The sequence below is a fragment of the Lygodium microphyllum genome, chromosome 22 (genome assembly GCF_053477565.2).
Source record: "Lygodium microphyllum isolate KBCC chromosome 22, Lygodium_microphyllum_v1.1.10, whole genome shotgun sequence".
In the NCBI taxonomy this organism is placed as follows: Eukaryota; Viridiplantae; Streptophyta; class Polypodiopsida; order Schizaeales; family Lygodiaceae; genus Lygodium; species Lygodium microphyllum.
The window spans coordinates 60540-67500 of NC_141156.1; positions in this window are offsets into that span (position 1 = coordinate 60540).

Below are 6961 nucleotides of genomic sequence, written 5' to 3' on the forward strand. Positions count from 1 at the left end.
TTTGCATGCTTGTTTCGAGACCGTGGCATGGAAATCCCCTCGGATCACGTCTCGACTCTCCAACGCTGACATCGTGGTAGGAAACCCCCTCACCTTGCCATGACGCGGCGCCTCCTCTCCTCGTCGCGATTGTCTTTGCGTACGTCGTGCCTGGCCCCTCCCTCTGCCTCGCTCTCACGTGATACCCCCTCCTCAAGATGCGAGGTATTTTGGGAGCGGAGGGTGTGCCATGTTGTGGGGGGGTTCGGTGGAGCGGGGTTTTCGGAGGAGGGAGGGAGTGCCATGTTGCGCGGGCGGGTTGTTGGAGCGGGGATTTCTGAGGAGGGAGGGTGTGCCATGTCGCGGGGGGGTGCCATGTCGTGGGGGGGTTTCTTGAGGAGGTCCGTCGGGGGGTGGAAGGTTCCATGTCGCGGGAGGGGGTCGTGTGCAGTGGGGTGTGTGTGCCATGTCATTGCGGAGCGGGATTTCTTAGGAGGGAGGGTGTGCCATGTCGTGGGGGGGTGAGGTGACGTGCCGTGGGTCGAGCGGGGTTTTTGGAGGTGGGGTGCGCGGGGGATGCACCGCGTCGTCGGGGGGTGCGGTGGGGTGGAGGGGTGTGCCGTGTCGTGGGGGGGTGACGCGGGGTGGGGTGGGTCGAGCGGGGTTTTCGGAGGCGTGGTGGGGTCGTGTGGATGGAGCGGGGTTTTTCGAGGTGGGGTGCGGGGGGGATGCGCCGCGTCGAGGGGGGGTGCGGTGGGGTGTGCCGTGACGCGGGGTGGGGTGGTGTGGATGCAGCGGGTTTTTCGAGGTGGGGTGGGGTGGTGTGGATGCAGCGGGTTTTCCGAGGTGGGGTGCACGGGGGCGTCGTGGGGGGGTGACGCGGGGTGGGGTGGGTCGAGCGGGTTTTTCGGAGGCGTGGCGGGGTGGCATGGAGGGAGCGGGGTTTTTCGAGGTGGGGTGCGGTGGGGTGGGGGGGTGCGCCGTGTCGTGGGGGGGTGACGCGGGGTGGGGTGGGTCGAGCAGGGTTTTCGGAGGCATTTGTGGTGTGGCGTGGAGGGAGCGGGGTTTTTCGAGGTGGGGTGCGAGGGGGGCGTCGTGGGGGGGTGCGCCGTGTCGTGGCGGGTGACGCGGGGTGGGGTGGGTCGAGCAAGGTGTTCGGAGGCGTGGCGGGGTGCTGTGGAGGGAGCGGGGTTTTTCGAGGTGGGGTGCGGGGGGGCGTCGTGGGGGGGTACGCCCTGTCGTGGGGGGGTGACGCGGGGTGGGGTGGGTCGAGCGGGGTTTTCGGAGGCGTGGCGGGGTGCTGTGGAGGGAGCGGCGTTTTTCAAGGTGGGGTGCAGGGGGGATGCGCCGCGTCGAGGGGGGGTGCGGTGGGGTGTGCCCTGACGCGGGGTGGGGTGGTGTGGATGCAGCGGGTTTTTCGAGGTGGGGTGGGGTGGTGTGGATGCAGCGGGTTTTCCGAGGTGGGGTGCGCGGGGGCGTCGTGGGGGGGTGACGCGGGGTGGGGTGGGTCGAGTGGGGTTTTCGGAGGCGTGGCGGGGTGGCGTGGAGGGAGCGGGGTTTTTTGAGGTGGGGTGCGGGGGGGGCATCGTGGGGGGGTGCGGTGGGGTGGAGGGGTGCGCCGTGTCGTGGGGGGGTGACGCGGGGTGGGTTGGGTCGAGCGGGGTTTTCGGAGGCATTTGTGGTGTGGCGTGGAGGGAGCGGGGTTTTTCGAGGTGGGGTGCGGGGGGGGCGTCGTGGGGGGGTGCGCCGTGTCGTGGCGGGTGACGCGGGGTGGGGTGGGTCGAGCGGGGTTTTTGGAGGCATGGCGGGGTGCTGTGGAGGGAGCGGGGTTTTTCGAGGTGGGGTGCGGGGGGGCGTCGTGGGGGGGTGCGCCGTGTCGTGGGGGGGTGACGCGGGGTGGGGTGGGTCGAGCGGGGTTTTCGGAGGCGTGGCGGGGTGCTGTGGAGGGAGCGGGGTTTTTCGAGGTGGGGTGCGGGGGGGGCGTCGTGGGGGGGTGCGGTGGGGTGGGGGGGTGCGCCGTGTCGTGGGGGGGTGACGCGGGGTGGGGTGGGTCGAGCGGGGTTTTCGGAGGCGTGGTGGTGTGGCGTGGAGGGAGAGGGGTTTTTCGAGGTGGGGTGCGGGGGGGCATCGTGGGGGGGTGCGCCGTAACGTGGGGGGGTGACGCGGGGTGGGGTGGGTCGAGCGGGGTTTTCGGAGGTGTGGCGTGGTGGCGTGGAGGGAGCAGGGTTTTTCGAGGTGGGGTGCGGGGGGGGCGTCGTGGGGGGGTGCGGTGGGGTGGGGGGGTGCGCCGTGTCGTGGGGGGGTGACGCGGGGTGGGGTGGGTCGAGCGGGGTTTTCGGAGGCATTTGTGGTGTGGCGTGGAGGGAGCGGGGTTTTTCGAGGTGGGGTGCGGGGGGGGCGTCGTGGGGGGGTGCGCCGTGTCGTGGCCGGTGACGCGGGGTGGGGTGGGTCGAGCGGGGTTTTCGAAGGCGTGGCGGGGTGCTATGGAGGGAGCGGGGTTTTTCGAGGTGGGGTGCGGGGGGGCGTCGTGGGGGGGTGCGCCCTGTCGTGGGGGGGTGACTCGGGGTGGGGTGGGTCGAGCGGGGTTTTCGGAGGCGTGGCGGGGTGCTGTGGAGGGAGCGGGGTTTTTCGAGGTGGGGTGCGGGGGGGGCGTCGTGGGGGGGTGCGGTGGGGTGGGGGGGTGCGCCGTGTCGTGGGGGGGTGACGCGGGGTGGGGTGGGTCGAGCGGGGTTTTCGGAGGCGTGGTGGTTTGGCGTGGAGGGAGCGGGGTTTTTCGAGGTGGGGTGCGGGGGGGCGTCGTGGGGGGGGTGACGCGGGGTGGGGTGGGTCGAGCGAGGTTTTCGGAGGCGTGGAGGAAGCGGGGTTTTTCGAGGTGGGGTGTGGGGGGGCGTCGTGGGGGGGTGCGGTGGGGTGGGGGGTGCGCCGTCTCATGGGGGAGTGACGCGGGGTTGGGGTGGTCAAGCGGGGTTTTTGGAGGAGAGGTGGGGTGCTGTGGAGGGAGCAGGGTTTTGGGAGGTGGGGTGCGGGGGGGAGTCGTGGGGGGGTGCGCCGTGTCGTGGGGGGTGACGCGGGGTGGGGGTGGTCGAGTGGGGTTTTTGGAGGAGAGTTGGGGTGCTGTGGAGGGAGTGCGGTTTTTCGAGGTGGGGTGCGGGGGGGTGCGGTGGGGTGGGGGGGTGCGCCGTGTCGTGGGGGGGAGACGCGGGGTGGGGTGGGTCGAGCGGGGTTTTCGGAGGCGTGGTGGTGTGGCGTGGAGGGAGCGGGGTTTTTCGAGGTGGGGTGGGGGGGGCGTCGTGGGGGGGTGCGGTGGGGTGGGGGGGTGCGCCGTGTCGTGGGGGGGTGACGCGGGGTGGGGTGGGTCGAGCGGGGTTTTTCGAGGTGGGGTGCGGGGGGGGGGATATGCGCCGCGTCGTGGGGGGGTGCGGTGGGGTGGGGGGGTGTGCCGTGTCGTGGGGGGGCTGACGCGAGGTGGGGTGGGTCGAGCGGGGTTTTCGGAGGCGTGTTGGGGTGGTGTGGAGGGAGCGGGGTTTTCCGAGGTGGGGTGCGGGGGGGCGTCGTGGGGGGGTGCGGTGGGGTGGGGGGGTGCGCCGTGTCCTGGGGAAGTGACGCGGGGTTGGGTGGGTCGAGTGGGGTTTTTCGAGGTGGGGTGCGGGGGGGGGGGGGGATATACGCCGCGTTGTGGGGGGGTGCGGTGGGGTGTGGGGTGGTGTGGAGGGAGCGGGGTTTTTCGAGGTGGGGTGCGGGGGGCATCGTGGGGGGGTGCGGTGGGGTGGAGCGGGGTTTTTCGAGGTGGGGTGGGGGGGGGGGAGGCGCTGCATCGTTGGGGGGTGCGGTGGGGTGGGTTGGGGGGGTGTGCCGTGTCGTGGTGGGTGACGCGGGGTGTCGCGATGCCCCCTCCCCCCCACCATGCCCCGACATGACGCGACACGCCCCCTCCCCAACATAACATGACAACCCCCCTCCCCCCCCCCATGACATCCCCCCATCCCCCATGACATGACACGACGCGATGCACCCCCCCCATGACGTCCCCCCTCAAAAATTCACCTCCCCCCTCAACAGACACCACCCCACCCCTCCCCCCCCTCAAAAATTCGGCCCCCCCATGACATCCCCCCCCACCCCCCATGACACGATGCGACGCGACGCGCCCCCCCATGACACGACGCGACCGGACGCGCCCCCCCCCCTTCCCCCCCTCAACACACACCACACCATGTCGCGACGTGCCGCGCCCCCCCCCCCCATGACATCCCCACACGATGCGACGCGCCCCGCCCCCCCATGACACGACACGATGCGACGTGCCACCCTCCCCTTAACACACACACCCACCCAACGCAATGCCCCCCCCCCCCCCCCAACACACACCACACCATGTCGCGGTGCACCCCCTCCCCCCCCCCCCCCCCCCCCCCCCGTGCCCCATGGCCTGACACGACGCGACGTGCTCCCCTCCCCTTAACACACCCACCCAGCCTCCATGACACCCCCTCAATGTTTCGCCCCCCCCCCCCCCTCAACACACACCACGCTACACCACCCCTCCCCCCTCCAAAATTCACCCCCCCCATCTCAACACACTCCTCCCCCCCCCCCCTCAAAAATTCGCCCCCCCCTTCAAAATGCGGCTTTGTCCACGGTGTGGTGTGGTGTGTATTGGGGGGGGCGCCGCACGTCGCGACATGATGTGGTGTGTGTTGAGGGGGGAAGGGGGAGGGGGGGGCACGTCGCGTCGTGTCGTGTCATGGGGGGTGGGGGGGATGTCATGGGGGGGCGCGTCGCGTCGTGTCGTGCCATGGATGGGGAGGTGGGGTGGGGATGTCATGGGGGGGGGGGGGGGGGGGGGGGCGGCACGTCGTGACATGGTGTGGTGTGTGTGGAGGGTGAAGGGGGAGAGGGGGGCACGTCGCGTCGTGTCGTGTCATTGGAGGGTGGGGGGATGTCATGGGGGGCGCGTCACGTCGTGTTGTATTATGGGTGGGGGGGGAAATCATGGTGAGGGGGGCCGAATTTTGGGGGGGGGAGAAGGGGGGAGGGTGGGGGGGCCGAATTTTGAAGGGGGGCGAATTTTTGAGGGGGGGGGGAAGGGGTGGGGTGGGGTGGTGTGTGATCAGGGGGGGGGGCCGAATTTTGGAGGGGGGGGGAGGGGTGGTGTGGTGTGGTGTGTGTTGAGGGGGGGGGGGGCGCGAATTTTTGAGGGGGGGGGGAGGGGTGGTGTGGTGTGGTGCGTGTTGAGGGGGGGAAGGGGTGGGTGTGTGTGTTAAGGGGAGGGGAGCACGTCGGGTCGTGTCATGTCATGGGGCGGGGGGGGGGGGGGGGGGAGGGGGGCATCGCGACATGGTGTGGTGTGTGTTGGGGGGGGGCATCGCGGTGGGTGGGTGTGTGTGTTAAGGGGAGGGGGGTGGGGTGGGGTGGGGTGTGATGGGGGGGGGGGGGGGGGGCAAATTTTGGAGGGCGGGGGAGGGGTGGTGTGGTGTGGTGTGTGTTGAGGGGGGGGGCCGAATTTTTTTTTGGGGGGGGGGGGGGCGAATTTTTTGGGGGCGGGGGGGGGGGGGGAGGGGTGGTGTGGTGTGTGTTGAGGGGGGGGGGGGGGGATTTTTGAGGGGGGGGGGAGGGGTGGTGTTTTGTGTGTTGAGGGGGGGGGGGGTGGAATTTCTGAGGGGGGGGAGAAGTGGTGTGGTGTGTGTTGAGGGGGGGGGGGGGTGGGGTGGTGTGTGTTGAGGGGGGGGGGCCAATTTTTGGGGGGGAGGGGTGGGGGCAAAATTTGGAGGGGGGGGGGAGGGGTGGTGTTTTGTGTGTTGAGGGGGGGGGGGGGGAAGTTTTGAGGGGGGGGGGAGGGGTGGTGTGGTGTGTGTTGCGGGGGGGGGGGGGGGGGAGGGGTGGTGTGGTGTGGTGTGGTGTGGTGTGGTGTGTGTTGAGGGGGGGGGGGCGAAATTTTGGGGGGGGAAGGGGGGAAATTTGGAGGGGGGGGGAGGGGTGGGGTGGTGTGTGTTGAGGGGGGGGCGAAATTTGGAGGGGGGGAAGGGGAGGGGTGGTGTGGTGTGGTGTGGTGTGGTGTGGTGTGTGTTGGGGGGGGGGATTTTCGAGGGGGGGGGGGAGGTGTGGTGTGGTGTGTGTTGAGGGGGGGGGAATGGTGGGGAGGTGTGTATTCAGGGGGGGGGGAGGGGGGGAGGGGTGGTGTGTGTTTGGGGCGGGGGGGGGGGGGGGGAGGGGTGGTGTGGTGTGGTGTGTGTTGAGGGGGGTGGCCGAATTTTTTTTGGGGGGGGGGTGGGCTGGTGTCTGTTGGGGGGGGGGGGCGAAGTTTTTGGGGGCGGGGGGGGGGGAGGGGGGGGGTGGTGTGTGTTGAGGGGGTGGTTAAATTTGGAGGGGGGGGAGGGGAGGTGTGGTGTGGTGTGGTGTGGTGTGTGTTGAGGGGGGGGGGGTATTTTTGAGAGGGGGGGGGAAATTTTTGAGGGGGGGGGGGGGGATTTTTGGGGGGTGGGGGGGGAGGGGTGGTGTGGTGTGGTGTGTGTTGAGGGGGGGGGGCGAATTTTTGGGGGGGGAAGGGGCGAATTTTGGAGGGGGGGGGCGAATTTTTTGGGGGGGGGGGGGGAGGGGTGGGGTGGTGTGTGTTGAGGGGAAGGCGAAATTTGAAGGGGGGGAAGGGGAGGGGTGGTGTGGTGTGGTGTGGTGTGGTGTGTGTTGAGGGGGGGGGGGGGGGGAGGGGTGGTGTGCTGTGCTGTGTGTTGAGGGGGGGGGCCAATTTTTTTTTGGGGGGGGGGGGGGGGGGAAATTTGGAGGGGGGGGGGATTTTTGGGGGGGGGGGGGGGGAAGGGGTGGTGTTTTGTGTGTTGGGGGAGGGGGGAATTTTTGAGGGGGGGGGGAGGGGTGGTGTGGTGTGTGTTGAGGGGGGGGGGGGGGGTGGGGCGGTGTGTGTTGAAGGGGGGGGGGGGGAATTTTTGGGGGGGGGGGGAGGGGTGGTGTGGGGTGGTGTGTGTTGAAG